The sequence below is a fragment of the Coturnix japonica genome, chromosome 14 (genome assembly GCF_054131305.1).
Source record: "Coturnix japonica strain WE chromosome 14, WE-NBRP24, whole genome shotgun sequence".
Lineage (NCBI taxonomy): Eukaryota > Metazoa > Chordata > Aves > Galliformes > Phasianidae > Coturnix > Coturnix japonica.
The window spans coordinates 18,410,962-18,431,230 of record NC_140676.1 but is presented as its reverse complement, the minus strand read 5'-3'; the positions used below and the strand labels follow the sequence as shown (position 1 = coordinate 18,431,230).

The 20,269-nt window shown below is 44.0% G+C and overlaps 3 long non-coding RNA genes across 3 annotated transcripts; 2 read left to right on the top strand and 1 right to left on the bottom strand.

Annotated features, from left to right (window-relative positions):
- Positions 1 to 5,604: 5,604 nt before the first annotated feature.
- LOC146758485 (uncharacterized) lies at positions 5,605 to 9,419 on the bottom strand. The gene is made up of 3 exons (XR_014934497.1): positions 9,268 to 9,419; positions 7,166 to 7,226; positions 5,605 to 6,190 (listed from the first exon to the last, which is right to left on the bottom strand). It is a non-coding gene; the product is annotated as an uncharacterized LOC146758485 (long non-coding RNA).
- On the top strand, positions 9,397 to 19,288 carry LOC146758483 (uncharacterized). The gene is made up of 3 exons (XR_014934508.1): positions 9,397 to 9,496; positions 10,968 to 11,041; positions 16,450 to 19,288. It is a non-coding gene; the product is annotated as an uncharacterized LOC146758483 (long non-coding RNA).
- On the top strand, positions 12,548 to 13,263 carry LOC146758484 (uncharacterized). Its single transcript, XR_014934505.1, has 2 exons — positions 12,548 to 12,843; positions 12,964 to 13,263. It is a non-coding gene; the product is annotated as an uncharacterized LOC146758484 (long non-coding RNA).
- Positions 19,289 to 20,269: the final 981 nt, after the last annotated feature.

The following is a 20,269-nucleotide window of genomic DNA, read 5'->3' as shown; positions in this document are numbered from 1 at the left end:
GCTTAGTCATTGTAGTTTTGATGGGGTCAAACAAAGGGTATGTGTGGGAGGGCAGGGGAAGAGAGAGCCTAAGTGGCAAACGGTGGGGAGAATCTTGGTTCCTGATTTAGAAGGAGTGAACAAGCGCAAGTCTCTGGGTAAGGCCTCTGGGACATAACAATGATAGTCAGTCTTTCAAATGTTGGTGCAAATATCAATCAATTAATGACAAAGGATGGTTCGTGTTCTCTCATTCATGCTTCCCTGTCAGCAAAGTATGTTTTCAGAAACTATCCTGGTAAATAAGACGTGGCTCTCCTCTGGCAGAGCCCCCATCTGCCTCTGTCAGTGGCATCCCTATAATGACAGCACTACACTGATATTAATGCTTCCCATGCTAGGGATTTGCCCATCTCCAGCTGCTAAAAAGAGTTGTTGCAGGATGGGAATTACAGAGTAACAGAGTGAAGGGGAAAAAAAAAAAAAAAAAAGAAGAAGAAGAAGAAAGACCGCATTTAATTTCAGTCCTCAGAAATGCAATTTTCCATGGAAGTAGAACCCCTGCTGTCTGCCTGACTTGCATCCTGATCCTGTGTGTGCCCAGCTGAACTAGTGTATGTTATACAGTCCCATTTTGACTCCACAGAGGAGGGCAGGAGGAGCAAAATTGATGCTTTCAGTCTGTAAGGCATTTTAAAGTTAATCAGGTCCTCTGGGTCTGATCTAATTTGTGTAAGATTGCTGTTGATGATTAGAAGAGCTATTTCAGATTTTGGTCAATAGCCTGTTACGTGGACCCAGTGGAAAGATTCCAGTAGCAGTCTGTTAGTTTTTCCCTGTCACATTCAGGTTACAGACCCTTCACAGATGTTGTAAATAGACATCAATACTAAAAGGGAATATTACACAACTTAAAATTGTAAGTGCCAACACAGACGTTTTGTTAAAAACGTCTATCACATAAAAGCAAACATTTAAGGCCCTTATATTTCACAGAATCACATTTATCAATTATCAAGGTTGGAAAAGACCTAGAAGATCATCTAGTCCAACCATTACCAATACTTCCCAGCTAAATCATATTCCTCAACAATTTATAACAATTTATAACAGTTGTTTTCATTTTTAATATGTAAAATACATTTTTCTTCTCTTATTATTGACTTGAATATTTTTTCTTAGAATTTAATACTAATTTTTTTCCAACATTATTTATGTTCTTGACCATGTAAATGATGATGTGGACTTCGAACGAGAAGAAATAAATCTCGGTGGTTGGAAATCTAATAGATACTTGTGCAATGAATGAACCAACTGAGAATCCAACACAGCCTTCTCCAAAAAATATAATTATCAGATATTATAGAGACAAGTACAAAGCTGGATGTCCACTCAATTATGTCCAGTTATTTCATTCTGTTCTGCATTTAATTTATCAGGTGAAAAGGATAACTGAAATATAATTCTCCTGTTCTGGGCCTTTCTGTTGTATTACAGTTGACGCAGCTGTTGTCATGGCAGGAAGGGTAAGGTCCCATCCATGCCCCATTTGCCCCTGCTTGCAACTCCTGTCTCTCTCATTGACTTGGAGCTAAAGCAGAGGAGCTAAGTAGTGAGGCAGGATATGTGAATTCATTCAGTTGTCACAACTGGGAAGGCTTTGCTGAGCTCAGAACAAGTGTATTGGTCTGATGCAAAGAAAGAAAAACTATTTCCTTTATTTTCTCTGTTCTGAAAACCACTTAAACATATTCTCAGTTTGAAGTCCACACATCTTTTCATCGAAACAATGAGATGAAGCAGTTTCTTGGTGTAAGACCCCATATATTTTGGCACAGTTAAAGAATAGTTGGGATACTGGTGGTCGTGTGGCACGGTTCTGCTGCACCCTTTACAGATGGAACCGGCCTGGGGAATGGATGAACCAACTCAGGCTCACACAGAAGTGTCCTGAAAAACATGAATACTGGTTTCTGGTTCAACTCAAGCACAAAGCAGGCTTAACAAAGGGATTAAAAGATGCTCTGCAGTTTAGAACTGGGTAAACCAGGTCCATAGGCTCACAGAGATGTTGGTTAGAAGAGATGTCTGGAGACTGCATGGTCGCTTGGTCCAAACCTCCTTTGAAGTGCCATTGGCACTGCAGCAGCATTTAGTCTCAAGTAATAGTGAAATCTCTGAACCATCAGTGTCAAGGCAGATTCTTGCAGAGCACGTAGCCCCTGTGTGCGTGACCTGTAAGGGGTCCTGCACTGGGAAATACAATGCCTGCAATATGTCCGTTCCTCTGTTTACTGCTCATCTTATTTTTCGTGTGTATCTCAGTTCAGCATGCATCGTTTGCTGTGCTCTGCTTTAGCTTCAGAGATCGCTTCTCAGCCAGCCTGTGTGCTCTCAGTTCCCTTATTTCCTTTGCTTGGCTCTGTCAGCACAGCTACTGTTGCAGTCAGCATCAGGAGTTCTGGTAACATTGTTTATCTCTGTCCTTTATGAGCTTGGAAGTGCATGAATTCAGGCATTGCTTTCTCTCTCTTTCTAACCAAATGCTCAATTAAAATAAATAGAATTAAAGAAGTAGAATAAAGTTTCTAGTTTTCAGAATGAAAAAAGGAGTGTAACTTCAGAGGTACGGTGCAGTCTGTGTCAAAGATTGGGAGGACGGTAAGAAAAAGAGAGTAATAAAGATTTAAAACTAGCAAGGTGGACATGTGTGGACTAGGCAATCTGCGGAGGTCCCTATCAACCCCTGTGATTCTAGCATTCCTTCATATTCTGGTTTATTTTGATTACCCTTCCATCTAGTGGTGTTTAGTGGTATCATTTCTCTTTCTATGTTTGGAGGATTTCACTTTTTGGTTGTAGTTTCTGTGTTTCCACACATGCTTATCTCTTTTTACTTTTCACAGCTTAACAAGCAGATGCAAAGCTGTGCTAGTGCTAGTCTCCCCATAAATTCAACCATCCTTCAGGCATTTCCACAAAGATATCTGAAAAGCTGTCAGAGAAATCACAAACATATGCAGGTAGACATTGCCTTTTAAAGATACCTAGCCTGATCACTGTAGTCATTTTTCCATCCGGAAGGGAAGTGTAGACTAGTGCTTGTTTTTAGCTGCCTACCCACTGCATTTCCCTTATTACAATGTTTTTGCTGGCAAAACATGAGTTTTCATAGAATCATAGAACCACTTGAGTTGGAAGGGACCCCATGAATCACCAAGTTCCAACCCCACTGCCACAGGCAGAGCCACCAACCTCCAGATCTGGTACTAGAACAGGTTATCCAGGGCCCCATCCAACCTGGTCTTGAACACCTACAGGGATGGAGCATCCACAGCCTTCCGGAACGGCCGCTTCTAGCCCCTCACCACTCTCTCTGTAAAGAATTTTCCCCTGACATCCAGCCTAACCCTTCCCTCCTTGAGCTTAAAATGTTGTTTCTGCTTTGAGATAGCATTCACCGAAAGAAATTCAATGAATTCTTGGTCATGATTAAATGAATATTAAATAAATTTCATTTGGCCGCTGTCTGTTTCCTAGAGAGTACATGTATGAACATAAGAAATGACAGTGCCAAGAGGCATTTATTCATTAGCCTCTTTCTGCCTGACCCTGAAGACTAAGTAGTCTGAACCTTGACTAACAAACCATAGTATTAAATGCAAGGTAGAAAGTTGATATTAAAAAGCAGGACCTGGATCAATCTCACTTCTTTGTGATAACAGTTAAGAAAACAGTCAAACGATAGGGAAAAAATAAAAATAAAAAAAAGAACAGTAGAGTAGCATCTTCAGAGACTGAAATGGCTGGCATTCAGGTAGGCTGTCTGGCACTGAATGCAGGTCATAGTGAGTTCTAGACTTAAACTTAAATAAACTTAGACTTAAATACTGAGTTCTAGACCTGTATAGTGCAGTGGGAGCACTGACTACACAGAATGGTGATCATCCTAGAAATCTTTCACTCCAAAATAATCAAACTACATGCTGACAAGATACTAATTCCAACCAAAGCGTGAAGAAAAAGAATAGCTGTTTATGTACATTCAAGGTGGAAACAGTTGGACTCCGAACCTTGTGAAATGGAAGTCTGTTGAACTGTATTTCAACATTCCTGACCTTTCAGGTAAGAAACAATACTGGTCCGAAAACTGCGGTAGTTGGCCCAGGAATGAGACACGCTTTCCACAGTTTGAGTTGTCAGAAGTTAAGTATCAGGGTTTTGAATTAATACGACTTTAATAGGAAATTTCATATTAAACATGTGGAAAGAAATGTTCAGTCTCAAAAAGACATGCCATTGTAAGTATTCCAGATTTAAGTTACTAGATGGGTGTCTTCACGTAGCCTACACTGCTATAGTGCCTACTAATCTCTCTGTAGTGCCTGCAGGTGGTAAGTAACATCAGAGAGGAAGTGCTGACTTCTGAACTAACATCTAAATTCCTATTCTTACCAGTGGAAAGAAACAGACAATGTCGGTAAATGAATTTGCTCATACAGAGTAGACTTAGAAAACATGCTGAATGAATTAACAGTCCAAAGCGCTCTCTTCTCTCTGTAGACTAGAAATGGAGACAAAAACCGATGGCGTGAATAAAGCGTGATTGTGAAGCCAGGGATACTTTTCTCTGGTATATTAGAGAAGCCTAGTAAAGAGGCATACTCAGACTTTTGAGTTGAATGTCTCATTGCAACTCTACACATTCCATTTGAAAATTCACAGATAACAAATGTATTTATGTTGACTGAAGCAGACATTGGTGGCACGGCGGTAGATTGAACTTTCCCACCAATAGTCCATTATGTTTTCTTGCCATGTAACAGATGGCAGCAGAGGGGCACTCTGACAGAATGGTGTCTGACATGGTGTCTTAGTTTTAGCTGGGATGGATTTTTCTTCAGAGTCCCTGGAATGATGTTATGTTTTGGTTCTAGGAAAAAAAATGGTGTTAATAACACGCCAATTCTAAGTAGTGTTGTACTGAGCCAAGGCCGTCCTCAATGAAGGGACTAAGGAGCTGGAAGGGAATGGAGTTAGGACAGCTGACTTAAACAGGCCAAAGGGGTATTCCATACTATACGACATCATGTGGTTTTGAAAAGAGTGAAAGTTCATCTGGCTCTTGTGCTGCTCAGCGGCTCAAGAAAGACAGGGAACTACTCAAGAGCGTACAGCAGAAGGCTACAAAGATTATTAGGGGCCTATAGCATCTCCCTTATGAGGAAAGGCTGAGTTTGGACTGGAGAAGAGAAGACTGAGAGGGATCTTATGAACATTGACTGATAGTCATAGTCACTATCAACATAGTCACATATCAAGAGCCATAGATATGCATACACATGCACATGTGCATTAACTTATTGTTACCAGCACAAGAACAGGCTGATGGCCACTGTCCCAGAGATTTAGAAGACAAACATTATATGTTATCAGAAGTATTAAAGTATACATATCAATTGTAAATCTCAGAGATATGAAACAAATATTAGATACATACTGATGTCTGTGCCCTCAAACATAACAAAACTAACCAAGGCCAACATATGCTCAACAGCTGAGTTGATGGAAGGCTGAAAAAGATAATTTCCTGAAGTCGGAGCATATACATTCATAACGCTGAGATTACACTAATCTTGATTTGTTTTATTTAAATTTTCCTGGGTTGTTTTTTTTTCCCCCATGCCTGAAGTGAGACGGGATATAAATGCCAAAGACCACACTGCACCACGTGTTTTCAGGAAGTCCCTGCTGAAATCACAGGGCAGTCCTGCTTTCAAAGTGACTGTGAGTTGCCCTAGCATGTGCTTGGATTGCAGCATTTGCTGATGGATCTCGTAAAACTCTCTTTGGTACTTGTTTGAACGAAGACAGAAAGAGGCTTCCAGCTGTCCCACCATGACCTGTACAAGAGTGATGGAAGAGCAGTGCAGGATCGGTTGCTGCATTTGAAACTTTTCTAGAAGGAAAGCCTCCCATATGGCGAAAAGGTTCTCTGTAAATAACAATAACAGCTTGGCTTCCGGTCCTGAAAATGCATCCTGTGATGCATGGTAGGCTGTTGTACACTGCCAAGCTTCACAAGGCTCAAGAAGACAGGAATCCAGCCCTGCAAGCACCAGCTGCAGTGTCAAGGTCAAGCCCAGAGGCATCACCTGCGCTTGTTCCAGACATCCTGTTTCCTCCCTGACTGCGATGTGCGCAGGATCTCCTGTGATGGAAATGTTATATCAAACATTGCTGCACATTTGCAAAACCGAGTTGTCAAGCTCACATTTTCAAAGCACCAATCTATCCTAATTCAGGCACGTGGTAAGCAAGCTCATTTTCAGAGGTACTGAGTACTTTACATCAGTTTACATCTGGAATGGATGTTCCAGATGCCTTCTTTTCTTTGCTTTGCTTTTTCTTTCTTTGCTTTTCCTTTTCTTTTTTCTTTTCATTTCCCCTCTCCTCTCCTATCACACCTCTGCTCTCCTCTCCTCTCTCCTTCTTTTTTCTTCTCCTCTCTCATCTCCTCTATTTATGACCATCTTGCACAGTCTCTGGATGCATATTGGCTCTGAAATCTATAGTGCTTTTTTTTTTTTTTTTTTTTTTTTTTTCCTCAGAAACTTCCACTTAAAAATGTTTTTCTCAAGTACTTCAAAATGCCCCAAAACTGAAATTCTTGGATGGGACTGAATAATGTTTTAAAATGACATCGGTTTGGAATGAAAATAATGCAGTGATTTATACAGATTAAATATTTAAAGCTTTCTGTTGTTACTCACGCACATTTGTGGTATACTGTCTTTATAAACCAATGACATACGATATCATTATAAATAAAAGATATACTAATTGGGGATTTCTGTCAGGAGCTGATGGTACTAAAATCGTGTTTGCTTAAGGATTAAATATTTTCCCTTCGGGCTTGCCAATGATTTTAAACCTTCCTGATACCTGCCAGGGAAAAAAGAAGAAGATAAAAGGCCTCAGTTGAAAACACTGGACAGCTCTGAAGTGCTGTGGTGATATCGTTGCAAGTACTCCAATCTCAATTTTACACACGTGGCTATTCTCATTTGGGTCCATATGACTCATCACTACAGAAAGCTGAATGCATGCAATATGGGACTGCATCCTACCGGAGGACAATCATCTTACGCGCTTCAGAGCCATTTGAGATGCATTCAAACCTCACCTGCATGCCGTCCATTCATTCAGTTTTGCTTGGGCTGCTTCCAATAATCCAAATGTCTACACTGAAAAGGCAAAACAACAGATAAATACCCAAACTGAAAAGGCTAATAAAATTGTATAAGGAAACATGAATCATGCTTCATTGCACATTAAAATGAGCTCATTTAAATGACAAATGGTATATTCTTAGCATACTTGAACAGAGCATAAACCGCTGATGAAGTATCTGCGTTCTGACCCACCAAAACAAATCACAGTCCTTCCTCATTATGTGACCAAAAGTACTCTCTCTCTGATGTGTCTAAAACACAACATTTATCACCCACAGTTCAGGTAACGGGATCATCTTATCACACATGCGATGGGATCATCTTGTCGCACTCCCGGTCTCATTCTGTGACAGGAATAATTGCCATTTTGGTCACATGAAACACACGTGCTGGCATATACAAAGAAAAACATCCAGGCGTGCAGTCCTTTTGTCTACCAGAATCAGTTTGCTTGCCTCAGAAAATGTTCTCCCTGTATGTAAATATTCTTGAATTCAAGAATATTTAAGAGCTTGTTCATTCCAACACTGAAATCCTGGTGACCTCAGAGGGTTTTTGTGCAACTCAAGGGAACACACAAAGCCCTAGCATAGAGATGGCATGGCCAGAAAGAACATGCACAGTAACGTAAACATTATAAATCTACAAAGCTCTAAAAACTATGTTTGAATTTGTAACTGAAGTACCAAATCGGTTTTTTTCCGTTTCGGTAAAAAGCTGAAAATTAATTGTTTGAAATATTCCTCCAGGCCAGTATTTATCTTAAACAAACATGAGATTCACACTGTCAAACTTCAGACATCTGCCTTCAGGCTGATCATTTAGTTTCCTTTTCTAGATAACGGAAGGGAACAAAATAGCATTCAGATGTGGTGCTTTGTAAGTTCATCTCTGCTTTAGCCCGCCTGTCTAGGGCTAGATATCCAAATGGCAGATACTTCAGATCAGCAGGTAAGCACTAAATCATAGAATGGCTTAGGTTGGAAGGGAACTTTAAAATCATTCAGCCTCAACCTTCCTGCTGCAGACAGGGCTGCCCCCCAGTAGCTCAGGATGCCCAGGGCCACATCCAACCTGGCCTTGAATGCCTCCAGGGATGGGGTACCCACAGCTTCAATGCGCAACCTCTGTCAGTGCCTCGCTATCTTCTGAGTAGAGATTTCTTTTCCTAACGTGTTACTAATTTTCCCCATATTGTTTGTTTGTTTTTAAGAGTTTAACACCGTTTATTTTCAGAGAATGACTTTAATTTAGGTAAGGAGGGAGCTCTCAGTCAGCTCATTACCCTCCAGGCTGGAGTTTTACATGCACGGACCAAGCCCTGAATCTGTATCTCTGAAAATGTCAAGTACTTTCCAACAAACAAACAACACACACACACACACACACACACAAATAAAAATAAAATTAGAAAATGATTTTCCTTATGTCAGCATCATAATCCACACACATCTTAAGGCACACGGTTTGCATGTTTGGTGAAGGAAAGTACTGATTAGACTTGAGGAGATAAGAATTTAACCTTTCTTGTGTAAAAGCACTATTGACTGTGATCTACAAGAAAAATCAAACTCACATAGCTGTATAAACAAGTCTCCGGTTTCAGTGAATGGCAGAAATACAACGAATGGAAGGAATGAAAAGATAGCTGACTATCCACATGAAATTGCTTTTGAGGATATCAAATGACAGTGATGTGAGTGAACAGGGCACATTTGCAACTCTTGCTCATGCTAATAGGGTTGCCCTGATAGGTGGTGGATGCCCCATGCCTGCAGACACCCGAGATCGGGCTGGATGTGGCTCTGAGCACCTGATGGAGCTGCAGGTGTTCCTGCTCACTGCAGGGCAGTTGGACCAGATGGGCTTTAAGCATTCCTTCCAACACAAACGGTTCTGTGAAGTGAGACACATCCTATACCTACAGGAAGTCCAGGATGACATTGTTGATTGAAACATAGAATCCATGATGTGTTAACTTTATAGGGATGTACTTATAAATAATATAAATAGATAATAGATTACATATATATATAAAGCTTTAGTATCATACCCAGGTTCGGTTGCTGCTGAGAGCTGGGCCCGCTCCCAGGGCCAGGCCGGGCCGCGGGGCCGGGCGGAGCCGCCGCCATGATGGGGGGGCTGGGACAGGGGCTGCAGTAGCAGGGGCTGTTCCGTACCACGTGACGTAAGGCGGGCGTCATAACGCTTCGTGGAGGGCAGACGTTGTTCGGCGGTTGTGGAGCCCGCGCTGGATGGCGCTGTGCGGTCGTCGGTGGGCGGTGAGTAGTTGCGTTTTAACTATGGGTACAGCTGCTCTCACGTTTCGGTTGCCATTTTCCTCAGCGGTGCTGAGCAGCTGCAGGGCTGTGCTGCAGCGTGAAGCCCAGTGGGGCCCAACCCAGAACCGTCAAGTCCTTGTACCAAGAGTGGGAAGGGAAGGGCCCTTTGGGGGCTGTCTTGGCCAGCTCCCCTGATGAAGTTGTTCAAGGGCCCTGACCCCTGAGGGACACAACTTGTCATTCAAATCCTTTTCAATGTAGAGAAAAGTGTTCCATCTTTTGTGCCCTATTGCTCTTTCTCCCCTGGTTCCTCATTGGCTGAGTATTTTAGGTTCGCAATCTTCCTGATGCTCAACTAAACATGTGAATACTGAATAAGCATTAATTTTTGCTAGCTAAGTATATCTCACCGATGAGTTAAGTTTGCACAGGTGCTCATTCAGTACTTGGTTGTTGTTTCTGGACATCTGCTCATCCTTGCCTAGAGATAAGCTTGGAAGGAGGTTAGAGGGGAGCGTCTTGATGCCTGCCTGTTCCATCCCAGCCTACCCACAGAGCAAGGCTACGCAGCCTTGTGTAAAGGCCCTGACTTCTGTGATGTTTGTTAAGTCTGTTTTACTTTTGCTGAGGGTCTTTTATCCAAACAGAATAGCCGTACAATATTTTTGCAAGCAATAATGAATCCCATCATTCAGCGACTGTATTTCTAAACTGTGCTACTAACAGAGATGGTATTTCTACTTGTAAACATCAGCCGTTTTTAAGGAGAAGTTACGAAATCCAAATACGTGGTACTCTACTTCTTCAGCTCCATCTCCCCTTTTCAATATCTAATAGAGAAACAGCATTCCGTTCTTACATCACTGATGCACTTAAATCACAAAGGGACAAGTTTGGTCGGGCAGGGCCTACGCTTTGTGAAGTCATGCTGGTTATCCTGTACTGTCTTCCTCCCTTCCGTGTGCCTTAGCACAGCATTGAGGTGCAGACGTGTAAGTTCCTTGAGTCACTGTATGATAACGATTGAGTCACAGCCTGAAACACGGACAGAACACCAGGGAAAAGGACCCGGTCCACCTCTGATAGGCCCCATTTCAGGGCAGACTGGAGATGGGTTACTTGTGGATTTTTTTTCCCCTATGAGCGTAGATCTTTGGAGATGGTAGGGCAATCATTTTAAATATTCCTTCCTGTTGTGTTAGTACCTTAGTCATAACTCGTCGTAGATGACCATGATATCAGGTTGATCTTCCTGATGGTTACAGGAACTTGATGGCACACGAGGAACTTCACCTGACAGCCATGACTTCTCCAGACTCTTTCCAGTCCCTTGAGTAGTCAACTCCTTGATCCTCAAGTGCCTGAAATATATGGCCAAAAATGCAATCCCTCAATGACATGTACTCCTAGACTCCTATTTCCGAGATAAACGGGCATAATGCAGTTAATAATCAAACACCATCACGTACAGGAAAAGGGAGCACGGCGGAGGACGGGAGCACGGCAGAGGATGGGACCGGTGGCGGAGGATGGGAGCACAGCGCGGTGAGGATGGAGGTAGCCCGTTGAGGGGACGGGAACAGGAGGTGGGAGCGCGGCGGGGGACGCTCTCTTTGACTAAGGGAGAGGTGGGAGCGCGGCGGGGAACCCGCGACGGACGACGCGCGGTATGACTAAGGGGGAGGTGGGAGCGCGACGGGGGACGCTCGCCTTGACTAAGGGTGGGGTGGGAGCGCGGCGAGGGACCCGCGGCGGGGGATGCTCGCCTTGATTAAGGGGGAGGTGGAAGCGCGGCGGGGGACGCTCGTCTTGGCTAAACCGGAGGTGGGAGCGCGACGGGGGACGCGACATAGGACGCGCGATATAACTAAGGGGAAGGTGGGAGCGCGACGGGGGATGCTCGCCTTGATTAAGGGGGAGGTGGGATCGCGGCGGGCGACCCGCGATAGAGGACGCGCGATATGACTAAGGGGGAGGTGGGAGCACGGCGTGGGACGCTAGCCTTGACTAAGTGGGAGGTGGGAGCGCAACGGGGTACCCGCGACGGGGGACGCGCGCCTTGACTAAAGGGGAGGTGGGAGCGCGGCGGGGGACGCTCATCATGGCTAAACCGGAGGTGGGAGCGCGGCGGGGGACCCGCGACATAGGACGCGCGATAGAACTAAGGGGGAGGTGGGAGCGCGGCGAGGGACCCGTGACGGGGAACGCTCGCCTTGACTAAGAGGGAGGTGGGAGCACGGCGGGGGACGCTCGCCTTGACTAAGAGGGAGGTGGGAGCGCGACGCGGGATGCTCGCCTTGACTAAGGGGGAGATGGGAGCGCGGCGTGCGACCCGGGACGGGGGACTCTCGCCTTGACTAAGAGGGAGGTGGGAATACGGCGGGGGACCCGCGACGGGAGACGCTCGCCTTGACTAAGAGGGAGGTGGGAGCGCGGCGAGGGACCCGGGACGGGGAACGCGCGACTTGATTAAGGGGGAGGTGGGAGCGCGACGGGGGACGCTCGCCTTGATGAAGGGGGAGGAGGGAGCGAGGCGTGGGACCCGCGACGGCGGACGCGCGCCCTGATTAAGGGGGAGGTGAGATGGCGGCGGGGGACCCGCGACAGAGGACGCGCGATATCACTAAGAGGGAGGTGGGAGCGCGGCGGGGGACCCGCGACGGGGGACTCTCGCTTTGACTAAGGGGGAGGTGGGAGCGAGCCGGGGGACGCTCGACTTGACTAAGGTGGATTTGGGAACACGGCGGGGGACCCGCAGCGGGGGACTCTCGCCTTGATTAAGGGGGAGGTGGGAACACGGCGGGGGACCCGCGGCGGGGGACTCTCGCCTTGACTAAGGGGGAGGTGGGAGCGCGACGGGGGACCCGGGACAGGGAACGCGCGCCTTGATTAAGGGGGAGGTGGGAGCGCGACGGGGGACGCTCTCCTTGACTAAGGGGGAGGTGGGGGCGCGGCGAGGGACCCGGTACGGGGAACGCTCGCCTTGACTAAGAGGGAGGTGAGAGCGCGATGGGGGACGCTCGCCTTGATTAAGGGGGAGGTGGGAGCGCGGCGTGGGACCCGCGACGGGGGACTCTCGCTTTGACTAAGGGGGAGGTGGGAGCGCGCCGGGGGACTCCGCGCCGGCGGAGGTTAGATTTAGTGCGCCGGCGGAGGTTAGATTTAGTGCGCCAGCCGAGGTTAGATTTAGTGCGCCAGCCGAGGTTAGATTTAGTGCGCCAGCCGAGGTTAGTTTTAGTGCGCCGGCGGAGGTTAGATTTAGTGCGCCAGCCGAGGTTAGATTTAGTGCGCCAGCCGAGGTTAGATTTAGTGCGCCAGCCGAGGTTAGATTTAGTGCGCCAGCCGAGGTTAGTTTTAGTGCGCCGGCGGAGGTTAGATTTAGTGCGCCAGCCGAGGTTAGTTTTAGTGCGCCGGCGGAGGTTAGATTTAGTGCGCCAGCCGAGGTTAGATTTAGTGCGCCAGCCGAGGTTAGTTTTAGTGCGCCAGCCGAGGTTAGATTTAGTGCGCCGGCGGAGGTTAGTTTTAGTGCGCCAGCCGAGGTTAGATTTAGTGCGCCAGCCGAGGTTAGATTTAGTGCGCCAGCCGAGGTTAGGTTTTAGAGGGACGCGCGCCTTGGCTAGGGGGTAGATGGGAGCTCGCCGGGGGACGCGCGCCTTTGCTAATGGGGAAGTTGGAGCGCGCCGGGGGACTTTACTGCCGTATATGGATACAAACTTTTCATCTTCGTTCTGTTTCTTTTTTTGATTAATAAATACTTGTTAAATTTATTTTGTTTCTCCTTTGTGGTTCTTTATGTTATTCCGCTCACAAGTTTTTTGTTGTTGTAATGGTATAAACACTGAGGTCAACTTTTTTAGTAGCAAGTTTTTAGCTGGGATCTCAGTTATAATTAGTATTTTTTGATTTTTTTTTTCTTCATCGTAATCTTTTATTTTTTGTTTCTCTGTTATGATGGGGTTGGGTATTTACAGGGTTACGATGTACTTCCACTTTAGTTTGGTTCAATATATCTTTATGTTTTACTGGTTTAAGTAGGGTGGTCATGCATAAACCAAGTACGACTTGGTGGCCACTTTCTGCTTCCCTTTGGAAGGCATTTGCTCACGTCCCAGAAAGCATGGCTCATCACATTTAACTGTTTCTCCATAAGATGGATTCAACCGCTTTGTCCTTTTTTCTTTCTCTCAGATTCTGTTGGCAGGTACAACACTACAAGGTGTGGGGTTCCCATTTGCCCAGCTGTGGTCACCAGGAAGTCTTTGAGCCCTGCTCTACCAGAGCTGTAGCAGCATGTTATCAGTATGATTTTCATTCAGGATCCAAAAGATGTCATTATACATACCTCTAGAAAGTACATTCATAGAGATGAACACTAAATCTGATTTCGTAGATATGAATCCAGATCTCTTCATAGAGTTTCTTCCCAAACTTCTCTGCCTTCTCTTCTAGGTTTGGAATTACTAGAGGTATTTGGTTGGGTTTTTTTTTTTGTTTGCTTGTTTTGTTTCTTGTTGGTTTTTGTTGTTGTTGTTGTTGTTTTGTTTTGTTTGTTTCTTTTCTGTTTGGTTTTTTTTTTGTTTGTTTTCCCACCGTGTATCTGCATTGTATGCAAATAGACTGTTCAACTACTGGCTGGGAATTTGGCTACTGGTGCACGTTCTGTGGCCATTTGCCCAGAACGGACAGCCTGGACAGAACTGTTGCTCCAGCACCAAGTGAGTGGACAGTCATGATGCAGAAATCCTTGACAAAATACCATATTTTTCTGACAACATAATTTTTATAGGATGGAACAAAGGGTGTTTTCCAACTGGGGGAGGTGGGAGGGGGCGAGGCAGTAATCAAGTGTACTGAACTTATTGTTTCAGGTTTTCAATTGATTCTGAGCCAGTGGTTTCAGCTCTCATGGCATTAAAGCTTTCATTAGGCAACAGTTTTTTATTTGTCTTCTGAATTCCCATGGAGGACGATTCGTAATAGTGATTAGGTATTTGGTGACTTTACCTTGTTGCATTGTGTTAATCACAAGGTTAAAAACTTGCTACATTTTGAGGTTACTTTGAAATCAGGCTGAAAATCTTGGTCTTCTCAGCTGAGTTATACATTGGCTTATTAAATGTTGTGTCTTCATTCAAATGAGTAAAAGTATTAATTTGTGAGTGCTGCAGGGAGATTAGAATGCTAATATACATAAAAAATGGATTTCAGCCAAGTACTTAGTCAAGGGAAAGTCTAGAATGCTAAGAATCCTTGTTACTTGAAACAACATCAGTGGTATTTTGTAACCTTCAAAATGGAGATCGTTAGAAAAAATAATTGCGAAGGTGTATGTGTCATCCACTGCTTTATTTAGACAAAGAACCTATGTGAGACGCTATACCGAAAATTCTGTGCAGATCAACAAGTGTTGTCTTTGACATAGCCCTTATCAAGAACTTGGTACCAGAAATGAAGAGTTGGCAATAAAGTATCCGCTTTACTGGATTTGGGAGGCAACCAAACTGATTACAAAAACTGAAAATTGATTTTAAATGGGAAAGAGTAGGATTAATCCTAAAGCGAGCTGAATTTTTTTCCATCTCTTTAAAAATGGCTAGTGGAGACTGACCTGCCTACAGTTCAAAACAGACTTTTTCTCATCTGTCTGCTGGAGGGAACAATGCAGGCGTGTTTCATTTCCTTAGGAAATGGCCAAGAGCCAGAGAAAGATTAAAAATGTAAGCAAGAATCAGTGCAGTGGTTGTTCCTGTAAGAGTTAGACAGTTGGCCTGCAATATCAGTAAATCCTCCCACAGAAGATATGTTCCTGTACTACAGGATTTGTGTATGGTGCAGAAAGGATGGACTTGGCTGTTACTCCTGCACAGGTGCACATGGAATGCATTTGGTATGTGAAAGAGTAAGTAAAAGCAACTGACATACTTGAAGAAATGTTTTATGAGCAGAAGAACTAATGAGCAAAAATAAATCCTAAGAGGAGCAAATTACTTCTTCCGGGTTTCTCTCTTGGTTCTTCAGCTCCCCGCCATAACAGTCCCAACTTCCCTGCCCTGTCCTCTGTCGTGTGTAGGGCCCTTTGGCCACTGCTGGGCAGACAGTATGATAGCTGAGCTCCACGTGTCCCATCTCAGCGGGGACAAATGATCTCAGGAGCTCCATCCTCCAGGAGATCTTCCTTGTTCTGTAGACAGTGAAGATGTAATCAAGGCTGCCTAACCTAAGGATCTAACTGAGGTTCAATTTAAGGAAGCTGGTGAGCCGCTCTGCTTGCAGTGCTTCTGTCCTTCTCCACAAACAACACTGTCTTTATCTCTAAGACTAGGCATCTGCATTTGGTGGACGAGGTCTGCCTTTAGGGAATTCCAGTGATCTACCTCTGCTGTCCTTGGGAGGGAAACCTTGCTCTAGGAGAGCTTCTTCTCCAGTTGTCCAAATTTGTTGTTCAAATTAGGAACCTAAGATAAGATTCCTATTCGAACCTTATGCTTCCTAATCTGATTGAAACTGCCCATAAGGCTTAGGAGAACTGAAGAGGAGGAATGCCCGGTTGCAGAATTATGGGGAGCCAGGCAGAAAAATTAGGGGAATGTGTTTATTTAATATAGTTATTTATCCACTTTAGTATTACCACAGATAATGAAAAATACAGCTAAAAAATACAGCCCAAAACTTATGTCTGCTTCAAAGAAGTTGAATTCAAGAAACATAGAAAAGCTCGTTGTAAGATTTCATTTCAGGTATGGGAAATAATTCTGCTGCACGTGTTGGAAGGGAATTGAACAGACTGAAAATATTTGGAACATGAACTTCTATAGAAAAGCTCTGCAGGAACATTTGAACCATTTGATGGTTTCTTAATATTCCCGAGTCCTCTGAATCTACCTGGGCTGTTGATTGATGTGATTCTTCAGTCTTTCTCCCAAATATGTTTTAAATGTTTGTGTAATACTCAGGTTCAGCAGGGATCTGTTTAATGATTTAACTCCACTAACTCAAGACTTTGGCAAAGGAGAGGAAAAAAGAGAGAGCAGTACGTCCAGTGAGTGAGAAAGAACAGATGAACTGCAAGGAACACTGGAAATTTCCTTCCCTGGAGAGTGCATCAGCTGCTGCGCCCAGCACAAATCCGTACTCATCAGCCGTGAGGCATCTCTGGTCAGAAGCTGGATCCAACTTCCAAATGCCAAAGAAAATGGGTGGGGGTGAACGGAGCTCTTTGCTTTCAATAAAAAGCTTATTATTAAAATTATTAAAGCTTAGTCATTGTAGTTTTGATGGGGTCAAACAAAGGGTATGTGTGGGAGGGCAGGGGAAGAGAGAGCCTAAGTGGCAAACGGTGGGGAGAATCTTGGTTCCTGATTTAGAAGGAGTGAACAAGCGCAAGTCTCTGGGTAAGGCCTCTGGGACATAACAATGATAGTCAGTCTTTCAAATGTTGGTGCAAATATCAATCAATTAATGACAAAGGATGGTTCGTGTTCTCTCATTCATGCTTCCCTGTCAGCAAAGTATGTTTTCAGAAACTATCCTGGTAAATAAGACGTGGCTCTCCTCTGGCAGAGCCCCCATCTGCCTCTGTCAGTGGCATCCCTATAATGACAGCACTACACTGATATTAATGCTTCCCATGCTAGGGATTTGCCCATCTCCAGCTGCTAAAAAGAGTTGTTGCAGGATGGGAATTACAGAGTAACAGAGTGAAGGGGAAAAAAAAAAAAAAAAGAAGAAGAAGAAGAAAGACCGCATTTAATTTCAGTCCTCAGAAATGCAATTTTCCATGGAAGTAGAACCCCTGCTGTCTGCCTGACTTGCATCCTGATCCTGTGTGTGCCCAGCTGAACTAGTGTATGTTATACAGTCCCATTTTGACTCCACAGAGGAGGGCAGGAGGAGCAAAATTGATGCTTTCAGTCTGTAAGGCATTTTAAAGTTAATCAGGTCCTCTGGGTCTGATCTAATTTGTGTAAGATTGCTGTTGATGATTAGAAGAGCTATTTCAGATTTTGGTCAATAGCCTGTTACGTGGACCCAGTGGAAAGATTCCAGTAGCAGTCTGTTAGTTTTTCCCTGTCACATTCAGGTTACAGACCCTTCACAGATGTTGTAAATAGACATCAATACTAAAAGGGAATATTACACAACTTAAAATCGTAAGTGCCAACACAGACGTTTTGTTAAAAACGTCTATCACATAAAAGCAAACATTTAAGGCCCTTATATTTCACAGAATCACATTTATCAATTATCAAGGTTGGAAAAGACCTAGAAGATCATCTAGTCCAACCATTACCAATACTTCCCAGCTAAATCATATTCCTCAACAATTTATAACAATTTATAACAGTTGTTTTCATTTTTAATATGTAAAATACATTTTTCTTCTCTTATTATTGACTTGAATATTTTTTCTTAGAATTTAATACTAATTTTTTTCCAACATTATTTATGTTCTTGACCATGTAAATGATGATGTGGACTTCGAACGAGAAGAAATAAATCTCGGTGGTTGGAAATCTAATAGATACTTGTGCAATGAATGAACCAACTGAGAATCCAACACAGCCTTCTCCAAAAAATATAATTATCAGATATTATAGAGACAAGTACAAAGCTGGATGTCCACTCAATTATGTCCAGTTATTTCATTCTGTTCTGCATTTAATTTATCAGGTGAAAAGGATAACTGAAATATAATTCTCCTGTTCTGGGCCTTTCTGTTGTATTACAGTTGACGCAGCTGTTGTCATGGCAGGAAGGGTAAGGTCCCATCCATGCCCCATTTGCCCCTGCTTGCAACTCCTGTCTCTCTCATTGACTTGGAGCTAAAGCAGAGGAGCTAAGTAGTGAGGCAGGATATGTGAATTCATTCAGTTGTCACAACTGGGAAGGCTTTGCTGAGCTCAGAACAAGTGTATTGGTCTGATGCAAAGAAAGAAAAACTATTTCCTTTATTTTCTCTGTTCTGAAAACCACTTAAACATATTCTCAGTTTGAAGTCCACACATCTTTTCATCGAAACAATGAGATGAAGCAGTTTCTTGGTGTAAGACCCCATATATTTTGGCACAGTTAAAGAATAGTTGGGATACTGGTGGTCGTGTGGCACGGTTCTGCTGCACCCTTTACAGATGGAACCGGCCTGGGGAATGGATGAACCAACTCAGGCTCACACAGAAGTGTCCTGAAAAACATGAATACTGGTTTCTGGTTCAACTCAAGCACAAAGCAGGCTTAACAAAGGGATTAAAAGATGCTCTGCAGTTTAGAACTGGGTAAACCAGGTCCATAGGCTCACAGAGATGTTGGTTAGAAGAGATGTCTGGAGACTGCATGGTCGCTTGGTCCAAACCTCCTTTGAAGTGCCATTGGCACTGCAGCAGCATTTAGTCTCAAGTAATAGTGAAATCTCTGAACCATCAGTGTCAAGGCAGATTCTTGCAGAGCACGTAGCCCCTGTGTGCGTGACCTGTAAGGGGTCCTGCACTGGGAAATACAATGCCTGCAATATGTCCGTTCCTCTGTTTACTGCTCATCTTATTTTTCGTGTGTATCTCAGTTCAGCATGCATCGTTTGCTGTGCTCTGCTTTAGCTTCAGAGATCGCTTCTCAGCCAGCCTGTGTGCTCTCAGTTCCCTTATTTCCTTTGCTTGGCTCTGTCAGCACAGCTACTGTTGCAGTCAGCATCAGGAGTTCTGGTAACATTGTTTATCTCTGTCCTTTATGAGCTTGGAAGTGCATGAATTCAGGCATTGCTTTCTCTCTCTTTCTAACCAAATGCTCAATTAAAATAAATAGAATTAAAGAAGTAGAATAAAGTTTCTAGTTTTCAGAATGAAAAAAGGTGTGTAACTTCAGAGGTACGGTGCAGTCTGTGTCAAAGATTGGGAGGACGGTAAGAAAAAGAGAGTAATAAAGATTTAAAACTAGCAAGGTGGACATGTGTGGACTAGGCAATCTGCGGAGGTCCCTATCAACCCCTGTGATTCTAGCATTCCTTCATATTCTGGTTTATTTTGATTACCCTTCCATCTAGTGGTGTTTAGTGGTATCATTTCTCTTTCTATGTTTGGAGGATTTCACTTTTTGGTTGTAGTTTCTGTGTTTCCACACATGCTTATCTCTTTTTACTTTTCACAGCTTAACAAGCAGATGCAAAGCTGTGCTAGTGCTAGTCTCCCCATAAATTCAACCATCCTTCAGGCATTTCCACAAAGATATCTGAAAAGCTGTCAGAGAAATCACAAACATATGCAGGTAGACATTGCCTTTTAAAGATACCTAGCCTGATCACTGTAGTCATTTTTCCATCCGGAAGGGAAGTGTAGACTAGTGCTTGTTTTTAGCTGCCTACCCACTGCATTTCCCTTATTACAATGTTTTTGCTGGCAAAACATGAGTTTTCATAGAATCATAGAACCACTTGAGTTGGAAGGGACCCCATGAATCACCAAGTTCCAACCCCACTGCCACAGGCAGAGCCACCAACCTCCAGATCTGGTACTAGAACAGGTTATCCAGGGCCCCATCCAACCTGGTCTTGAACACCTACAGGGATGGAGCATCCACAGCCTTCCGGAACGGCCGCTTCTAGCCCCTCACCACTCTCTCTGTAAAGAATTTTCCCCTGACATCCAGCCTAACCCTTCCCTCCTTGAGCTTAAAATGTTGTTTCTGCTTTGAGATAGCATTCACCGAAAGAAATTCAATGAATTCTTGGTCATGATTAAATGAATATTAAATAAATTTCATTTGGCCGCTGTCTGTTTCCTAGAG